General features: G+C 39.6%; 1 long non-coding RNA gene across 7 annotated transcripts; it reads right to left on the bottom strand.

Annotated features, from left to right (window-relative positions):
* Nucleotides 1–5530: 5530 nt before the first annotated feature.
* LOC102076392 (uncharacterized) lies at nt 5531–9991 on the bottom strand. 7 transcript variants are annotated; one of them, XR_002063646.2, is made up of 9 exons: nt 9930–9991; nt 7874–8068; nt 7662–7775; nt 7302–7507; nt 7060–7184; nt 6441–6602; nt 6066–6188; nt 5839–5960; nt 5531–5696 (listed from the first exon to the last, which is right to left on the bottom strand). It is a non-coding gene; the product is annotated as an uncharacterized LOC102076392 (long non-coding RNA). The 7 variants fall into 7 exon arrangements; XR_003222067.1 differs by adding an exon at nt 9133–9193 and having other exon boundaries at nt 7302–7775; nt 9930–9944; XR_003222068.1 differs by adding an exon at nt 9133–9193 and having other exon boundaries at nt 7302–7775; nt 7874–8063; nt 9930–9944.
* Nucleotides 9992–10208: the final 217 nt, after the last annotated feature.

Below are 10208 nucleotides of genomic sequence, written 5' to 3'. Positions count from 1 at the left end.
GCCAGCTGAGCCGCGCATGACTTGAGGACGCGGCCGGGAATCCTGTCCGGACCAGTAGCTTTGCGTGCGTTCACTCTCCTGAAGCACTTCCGCACATCCTCCTCAGACACAGTGTGCGCACTGACGTCATCCGCGGTGCGCAGACTGTCCGGTCTCATGGTGTTCGCTGTGTCGAATCTAGCGTAGAATACGTTTAGATCCTCACACAGAGAGGCCGTGGTCTGCGGTGTGCTGGTTTTCCCTGTAAAGTCTGTGATTGTGTTTAGTCCCTGCCACATACTCCGAGGGTTGTCAAACTGTTGCTCCATCCTGTCCCTGTACTCACGTTTGGCTGCTTTGATCGTCTTCCAGAGTTGGTAATGTGCGTGTTTGTAGTCCGATGTGTTCGCGGAGGCAAAAGCGGTGCTCCATGCCGCTAGCGCCGTGCGAACATCTCCGTTAATCCAGGGTTTTTGATTTGGGAAGGATTTAACTGTTCTGGTTGGGACGACATCTTCCACGCATTTTCTGATAAATCCACAGACTGAGTCTGTTATAATATAAAAGGACCGATACTGAATATGAATATATCATGAAAATCAAATTATAATACAAATTCCTAGGTGTTTGTTATATCCAGCAAGAGTAATATTGATTACGTATGTCTGAATTGCTAACCCTAACCCTAGCTCAACAGACCACAATGCCCTGGACTGTCACTATTATTACATGCTGTGAACATAAGTAGCTTTGTTAGATTCGTATTGTTGTCATTCAGGGGCGATTTTAGCCCATTTGTGGGGGTGCTTCAGCACCCCCAAAATGAATCAAAGCACCCCCAAATATTTCTTACTTTTTTTGACAATATTTGCTGTTTGTGTGACACACTACTAAAAATATAAAAAGCATACAGTACTTGGTTGAGACGGAACATTTTAACAACAAAAGTATAGATAACCCCTCCCCCCTCCCAAAATGGTTTGTTCCAGCTCGCCCCCACTCTGGCTCTAGGGTCGTTGCTGCCAGAGCGATGGTAGCTGAGACGCAGCGGAGCGGAGGTGGAGTGCCTGGATTAAAACAGGACATATTAGCAGCATTTAACCTTCAGTTACTCTTTATGTAGTTAGATAGGAGTCATGTTTCTTTTTAGCTGAAAAACCTTACACCAGGTAACCTGCAGTGTTGAAAACGTGTTTTCCAATGATGTTTGCTACCCTACTATCCGTCCTACTCTGTAGTAACATCAGCGACATTTGACCGTCCTGTTGCTCCCACTGAAATGTATACAGCCTATTTAAAATCTAAAACTTAAAATTGTCCGTAGCCTGCTGTTGTTACCACTGTCCTGTTTGAAATGGATACTAACTAGCTAACTGACTGAATGCCCATTAACCTTATAACTCCTGTTGTGTGTGTGTGTGTGTGTGTGTGTGTGTGTGTGTGTAGAGAGAGACAGCCAGGTTCATAATGGATATAAGGAAGTTTTTCAAAAACAGGAGCCACATTCAGGTAAAAGTGTAAGAACAAATGATCCATCAATAAAGGATAATGTTGGATCAGTGTTTCAATATTTTATATCTTTTATTAGATGTTCATGTGGTTTGGTTATTTGCCTTTTGGTTGAAAGTACACTGAGAGAGGACTTTTCATTAGTGATCTTAATAAAAAAAAAATTCATATTAATGTAATTTTTCATCTAATTGAACACAATCTATTTGTGTATGATTGTCAGTCCAAAGAGGGAGAGAGGAAAGAGGGGAACGTGAGGAGAAAGTACAAGATCAGGAAGAAGCAGGTAAGAAAACAGACAGGGAACAGTGACGGGCAAAACAGAAACTGTTAAACTGACAAAGAGAAAAAACCTGATTTTAATCATACAATCAGGAAGTTGTGTCCTCCCTATATAAAAGCTGCTATACAGAATCTGCAAAACAAACTGGGTTGAAACATTTTTGACCCTCTTTAACAACATTTCAACATAACATTATCATTGATTGGGGAGATTAAAATTAATGATATATTTTTATGTGGTTCAGCCACAACTCTACTAAAACCTCAGCCAGTAATAGGTAGGCCAACTTTTGGACTGTCCAGTTGTCTGTTTGACTGCCGCATACAGACTTATGCGGCAGAGAAACACTTATCAGTGTTTCTCAAACTTTTTACAGTGTGTACCACCTGAGAAAAATGTCAAGCTCTCCCAAGTACCACTATAAAAGCATGAAACTCATAAATCTTACAACACAAGATTAGTATTATTAAATTAGTTAAATTAGTATCTGCAGTAAAGATTTTTTCATACATTGTATACATTCTACCACAGGCAAAGTTGCCTCCATTTTTATAGTTTTTTATTAATATTTTGTAATAATTTATTCTGTTTTGGGAGTGTTTTTTATGTATCTTGTTAAGGTTCAGATATTGAGGAGGAATCCAAAATAACCACAGATCCGGGCTGGTGCAATTAGACGACATTTTAATGTACACACGTGCGGAGTCCAAACACTGTGCAGTGTTGAACTACCTTACAATAGTCAGACAAAGGCTTTATAGGGTTGGCAGTCTCAATACAGCATACGTCACTCCAAAACCACAACCGTTCAGTTAACTTTGAACACAGTTTTAAAAAAGAACATTGTCTTCGGCTCGACCCCAGGTGCTTCCTGTCACCATCCTGCCCAGGCTTATCTTCTGGAACATCAGGTCCACGTTCTGCACAAACTGTCACTTATGCACAACTTTGCAGTCGCAAGCAAAACATAATTAAACTCTTACCTACTAAATGAGTCTACTTATATGTATGTGTATGTGTGTCAGCTTCTGCTGCCCTTTATTTCACCCTTCACTTCATCAGCTAAACCTCGTAACCTTTCCACCAGACAGAAGGCCAGCATGTACTGAAACTATGTGTGTGTATGTGTATATGTCTGTACATGTGTGATCCTCACACTGCACTTTGATTGACCTCAGCTTAAGCAACCAGGCTAAGGCCATCCTGTGTGTGCCGATCTTGACTTATATGTAAAATGTATAAAACAAATGTTCCAATCTAATACAACTACTTAAAGCTTAATCAAAGCTTAGTCAAAGATAAATGCATAATAAAATAACCTGCTCAAAATACTTGCACTCAGACTCGGCTTTCAGTTTCACTTCTGCAAAGCATGCAACTTCAAAAACATGTAACTTCCTGTCTTATTTTGGCACAGAGTGTATCTCCTGTCCCTGCAGTCTACACAGAAACATTTAAGATTATTATATAGGAGCACTGAAAAACATTTAAAATTATAGATTCAACTCCACAGTTTAAAGTGGTTCTTCTTGGACCTGTAATAAAAGCTTAATTGGGTGCCAATATGTTTAAACATCTGAATGCACTATCAATATTAATAATTAATGGAATGGTAATACTGATCATAAAAATAGCAGCAAATAATAACAGCAAAATATCCTTTTAATCTCTACAATCTGTATTATATTATACATACGCATTAAAAGTGAATCTCTGTCCAAAACATGCACTCAGTTTACTTCTTACTCACTATGAGCATCATTTAAATAACCTTTATCAGATTTGATGGTTTTGTTACAGACTTCTCAAAAAAGTGTTTTGCTTTTCTTTCACAAATGTGGGGGTTGTGTTAAAATGTACAAAACGGTGATGTCATGTTTTGTGACGAGGACCCAGGCACAGAGAGACTTGATGAATTTAAGAATCTTATGATTTAATAAAGAAATTTGCAGACTTGCACAGAGATGGTAAAATTATGATGACTGATAGCGGAGATGAAGACAACAGACGATGAGGACAGGGAGGAACAGGGGTTTAAATGCACCAAGGAGACAGTCAGAGGGAACTCGGGACAACTGGAGACATTTAAGGATGCAGGGACTCACAGAGACAGGGAAGAAGTCTCATTGTGACGTGTAAAGTTTATCTTGCCTGGCTGGGCAGCTCTGGGTGCTCAGCACCCCCAAAGCTCTGATCCTAGAATCGCCCCTGTTGTCATTTATGCTTAGAAATATTTACTCATATATGCTTAGAGTTTATAATCAATGTCATGTTGGTAGAGGTTTGATTCTTAATACTCTGCAAAGGCATTGTGTGCATTCCAGAGTGTTCTGGCATTCACACCCACATCCTGGGAGCATGGGAGAGGTTATATCTGCTCTTACTGATAGCAAACACACGTATATCTGTTTTTAGGCTAAGTGCCTTTTGTTTAGATGAACTGCTGGACTTCCAGACCAGCAGGTTTAGGGAAGTCTTTATGGGGTCACACTCTGACCTCACATATATACACACACACACACACATGCTCACGCAACGTACAGGCAAGGTACTCTTTGTGTGTATGTAGATGTCATATGTTAATGAACCTATGTATATTCATGTGACCACAATAAACGAGCAGTGTTACGGAAGAGCGGACGAGAGCAACTGGGGTCAAGCGAAGGAACGGCGTTTGTCCAGTCCTCTCCCGTACACGAGAAACATAAAGAACTCTGCCTACTTCGTGTCTTGCTTTGCTGTGTAATTACATTGTCTTCAACGTTCCAGCGAATAGGGTTAAGCTACAAACCTATAAAGCTTTGATCACAGTTTATGTTGTAAAAGAGAAGGAATATTGAAAAAAAGATCAACATTGTGATGTTATTTCTTCCAAACTGACCAGAAACATGCTTATCATATTCTCACAGCAATGGATCAGACTCACTGTGCATGACGGCTCAGGCCAATTATGTTTGTTAGATTGTCAGTTGTTTAGTGCTTCTGTACAGTTAGGGTCACCATCTCTATTTCAGAATAATTAATATGCGGAATACAATAAAAGTTGATTTTCTTCCAAAATTCTAGCATAATTAAAAAACTTTGACTTTGTTAGTACATATTGTTACAGTCCTAATACCAATATGATTCTTCATAACTCCTGCTTTGAAATACTGAACTTTAAAATGTACCTGATGAAAGATAATTTACAGTGGCAGTCTGTCAGGATAATTCTGACTGTAAGATCACTGTATTAATCTGAATCCTTCTGAAATGTGCTGTGAATGAATGCTGATGCAACTGACTGTGGGAAAGCTGTTAATAAAATGAATCTGTGACACATGCAACACATTCACAGAGGAAGAAGACACAAAGGGAGGACACGCAGAGGCTGTGTTACAGTCAGAAATCAAATCTTTAGTCAAAAACAGGCGGCGGTTACAAACAGGAAGACAAGCAGTCCATTAAACAGTCTACAGGGTCAAACATACAGTGAATTCAAACAGGAGGCAGCGCAGTATATTCACTGAATTATCATCAATTACAAAAGAGAAAAATGATGATTTCTACGGATTATTTTCTTAATTGCAGTTAAGAGTGTGGCTGGTAAAGATGGAAACATACAGAATGTAAACTGTGTGAGTTTGGTGAACTTTGTTAGTAAGAAATGAGGTAAAAAAAAAAAAAAAAAAAAGAGAGAGAGAGAGAGACAAAAACTCAGTATTCATTAATAATTAGAAAGCATCTAAACATTCTGGTCGTGGATTTTTACAGTCTTAGTTCCGCTCGCTGTCATCATTATAATCATCATGATCAATGGCGAGGTCCTGAGGTGGGCGGGGCTGTCTCTGGTGATGTCACCATGAAGGAACAGCATCTGGCACGTGTTGGTGAAACATCCCAGTACACTGGTGTAGTTTCCTCTCCAGCTGTTTGACATTTGACACTTCAACATTAAGGGGAAGAAGAAGAAACAGTGTTAGGTCAGGTGACCACATGGTTTCTAAAATAACTGACAGGAAGTAACCAGGCCGTTAGAAATGGATGGCATGTGTTTCTAGTTACTGTAGTTAGGTAACTCTACTTACCAAAAGCAGAAGCACACAGATGGCAGATCAGATGCTGAATGTTGCAGGAACATGCTCATGTGTGGTGGTTATTCAGTGCTGCTCCTGCAGGTTAGACAGTCCAATAGTGATATCCTGCCCATCTGAGAGTTTGAAAACACACATGCAAAGATTTATTTTGTGTTACAGTCAAAGTTGGATGTTTGTTTTTGTCCTTTAAAAATGTTTGTGTATTTGAAAGCACTAACATTTAAGGATGACTTGGATCGTCTCTCTCTAAGAGTATCTCCTTTAAAGGGGAGACAAGTATCCACTGATCCACGTCACTTTACCTGGATGATGACTCCTCTCTCCCTCACTCAGAAACACTCCTAATATAACCAAGCAAATAAATAATATTGAAGGTTTACTTACATCATTACAAAAACATCAAAAACATCTCCCTTTGATTCCATTTCTCCATTCCTGCTGAACATCAGGCAACAAATATCCCAGTAAATCACAGTAAAATGTAAAGCACATATTTTTTCTGCTTTGTCTAACCTCTGCAGAGCCTCTGTCAAGAAAAACATATCTTTAAGCATAAAACAAATATACATTTCATAACACGTCACTGGACAAACCTCGGTCAGCTGATTTCCTCTGTGCAGTGCAGACGAGCATCAGTCAGCAAGTCAAGGTGGTGAGATAGACTGGTGCCCTTTGTGACTCTGCTTGTTCTTCTGAGGAAACACCACCGTCTCTCCACACCGTCTCCATCTGTGAGCACAAACTGCTGCTCTGCTCTGCCAGCATGTAGGAAAGAAGATATCACACACACAAGGGTGAAGAAACATTAGAGCTCGAGTTTGGATACTTTAGATCCAAACAGATCAAACTAGCTCTTAGTTTCTCAGCAATCAGACAAACAATGATACCATACTGATTCTGTATGAATACAATATGGTATTTTCAATACAGGTGTCAAATTAATGTATTAAAACTAATACAGATATATGTATATATATTTTTGATAAATTAGTTCGCTAAATTATAAGAATATTCTTTTACTTAACAATTGCAACTGAAAGAAATTAAATATTGAACAAAAATATATTGTCACATTCTTCATTCTCAAATACAAATTTCAAAGTAAATTTTTGATTAACATAAAAAAATATTACAAAAAATAATTGTATATTATTAAAATATTATGCAACCATGACCAAAGTCAGAATCATCATTACAGTACTGTGGACTTACTGCTTGCCTAATAGTGATAAACTTCAGGGGAGATCATGATGACAGAAAACTGTAAACAACACTCTGAAGTCTGAAGCTGCTTTTCTTGTTTCTGTGACCTCAGCACGCTGACAGACCTGAAGTTGCTAAAGATTTTAAAAAGTGATAATTACAGGGAAGAAACTTCTGTTTTTCATACATTTCATCAAACATTTGATGCCTCAGCTGTCTCAGTCCTAAAGCATTCTGCAACTACAACTAACCTGAGGAGGCTTGGATTTGGCTGCAGGTGCCCCTGTACATCCTTCTCAGCAGCACACATGTGGGTACCATTTAATCACACTTCTTCCTGAGCTTTGCTTCATCACAAGACTAAAGGTGGCATCCCGTGTCACAGTCTTATCATCATCCAATTGGAGAAGAACCATTTACAGGTCTCCTGGTTTTGTTTTCTGATCCTGCAAACAGACTGAGGACAACAAAGCCCAGAGAACACGAGATACACAACATCCAACATTCAGACTCAACAGCCTCCATAAATGAAGAGCACCAGGTTGGTCGAGTTATACTAGATATAAGCATGCTTCACATTACTGTGTATCAATAATAAGCAAGAGACAAACTTTGAAGATGCAGAGCATGATGTCCCATCATCAGACTGTAAACAAATATCCACCAGGCTTCTTTGTTGGCAGAGGTGATGATTCTCCCATCAGGGATCAGTGGCGTGTATTAACCTGTGATATAAGCAGCAGTCAGTGAAATGTTACTGTTTCAGATATGAAATCTAGCGCATAAAAGTCAGGATGGGAGGGATCTCTACAAACTGACTTACCTCTGCAAGTGTAAGGCTGTTCCTCCAGCCTCAACAAAAATCTGACTCTCCCGTCACAGACAAACAAAAAAACTCCAGCTGGGAGATGGAAAACGCTGCCTGGGTCTTGCTGGATGTTGCTGGTCAGAGTCCCACATTAGCAGAGTGCTGCTTGGTCCCACTGACCCATGTGGACAGTGACTGTGGAGAACTGTTCTGGCAAACGGAAAAGAGAATTAAAATGACAAAAAGCCAAACAGGATTTCCACAAAGACTCTCTTGGAATCAGCAATCAGAAAATCATTGGTTCATATTACAATTAAATATGACCAGGCTCCTTAAATGTAAGCAGTTAAGATCTGATTTGATTTACATCCTTCACACAGCACATGTGTCCAGGCTGTCAGGTAAACATAGAATTAATCTCAGGTAACATGACTCACAGTAGAGATTCAGTAAGAAAGATTGCCAGCTCTAATATTATTACCACACAATCCAAGGACACAACAGCTCAGATTTCTAGAAGTATTTAAACAAATGTCTTCTGAATATTCAATTCATGTTCACAGTGGGAGGGTGGGGGTGGGGGGTGGGGGGTGTCGTGGAATTTTTTAAATAAAGTCTGCAACACAGAAAGAGCTGTGATCAAGCTATTTATTACTGTGCGCAGGAGAGCCAAACACATCAAACATCACAGTTCAGTCATGTCAGCTCTGCCACAGAAGTCGTGCTCCCACTCCTTTGTGCATTCCAAGGAAGAGACAGGAAGTTACAAACTGATCGTACCACACTTCACGCGTCTCGCTATGAAACCTAACAGATCAATGGTTATGCTGTTTTGTGCCCTTGGCCTTATCAGCACCTGTAAAGGGAGTTGTTTTCTCAAACTGCTGATGCTGAAGTAAGTTCATCTAGTTTTAGAAACTTTCACTGAACAGTCTATAACAGTGTCACAACTAAGCATGTGCATAAGCACTTAAATACTTTAAATGAGAATAACAGAAAATTTCTATTACAGGAGCCAGAGCCTGTCCCAGTAGTCATAGATAGAGCACACCTGGACAGGTACCAGTCTGTCAGAGGACTAACAGAGAGACAGACATCAGAGTAACAAATCTATTTAAAATTAATGTAAGCTTGCTACAGCTGTATGTATGAACATGTGTTTCTGTGCTCACAGTCCACCTCTCAGGAACCTGCAGTTCATTTTAAGTCTACTTTAAACAGACCTCACAAAAGGCTGATGTGGCTGGATCAGTAGTCTGATTTAAGTACAATACCTTTGGCCAGGGATTAATCTGGTACATCGCTTCACTGCAGTCTTACATATTATCCCCACACCTGAAAAAAAATATTGATATTTACATATAACAGATTCAGCTGATGCAGCCTGACTCAATCTGATTCCAGATGTTCAGCACACACAGAGACACAGAGGGACTGTTTAAAGTTTAGTGTTAACCTGAGTCACTGATCATTTACAGTATTACAGAGTCTGGCAGTCTTTGCATGATGTCCACGTCACTGTAAGTTTCTAGCTGACTCTCAGGTGTGACAGGTGTGCCAGCAGGAAAGAGTCATAATAACCTGCATCCTGAGGTTTGTCATGCAGGATTAAAGGAGCCAGGCTTTGTTCACACAGCTAGGATTGTATTTTACACTGACCCTGGGTCAGTATAAGTATCATACAGTTTAAACGAAGCACTGAAACTTGCACATATTTATTACAGATGCATTGAAGCTAATCGGGATATTTACTGTCAATCTGTGGCTGCGATTAATCACTTTACTGGAAACTTTATTAACTAGTAACTTCATCAGTCATGACAGAAGCTAATATTTCTGTCCTAACATCGTTTAAACAGTAACAGCTTTACTACAATATAAGCTAACGTTTACACCGTAACTTTAAGCTAGCACCATAAAGACGGTAAAACACGTAATAATATCTACAAATGCATCTTAAAGCTGTTATATTAGCACTCGCTGTATTACTAACATAACCACATTAACATTATTGACACTCGCTGACTTTTAATAGTCATTTTATAAATGTTGACCGTTGAAATGGTCTTACCTGTAACACTGCTGTATCCACCGGATTCCAGCCAGAGTGGATTCTGGAGTCTTCCACGCTCCTGTTAGTGATCCTCCATCTGGATGGATGATAACAACCTTCTGAACAATCTAGCAGGTGGATGGCCCATATCTATGGGACTGATTTGTGCTAATAACGCCCATTGTATGGACTGATAACAGCCGAAGCGGGTGAATAAAGTCACCGTGTCGCTAGCTGTGCCATTACCCAGCATACACCTCTCCCTCCATAAATGCAATAAACGATACAAAAGTAATA

This window comes from Oreochromis niloticus, linkage group LG11 (assembly GCF_001858045.2).
Source record: "Oreochromis niloticus isolate F11D_XX linkage group LG11, O_niloticus_UMD_NMBU, whole genome shotgun sequence".
Lineage (NCBI taxonomy): Eukaryota > Metazoa > Chordata > Actinopteri > Cichliformes > Cichlidae > Oreochromis > Oreochromis niloticus.
The sequence above is the reverse complement of the archived record's forward strand: the minus strand, read 5'-3'. Positions and strand labels throughout refer to the sequence as shown.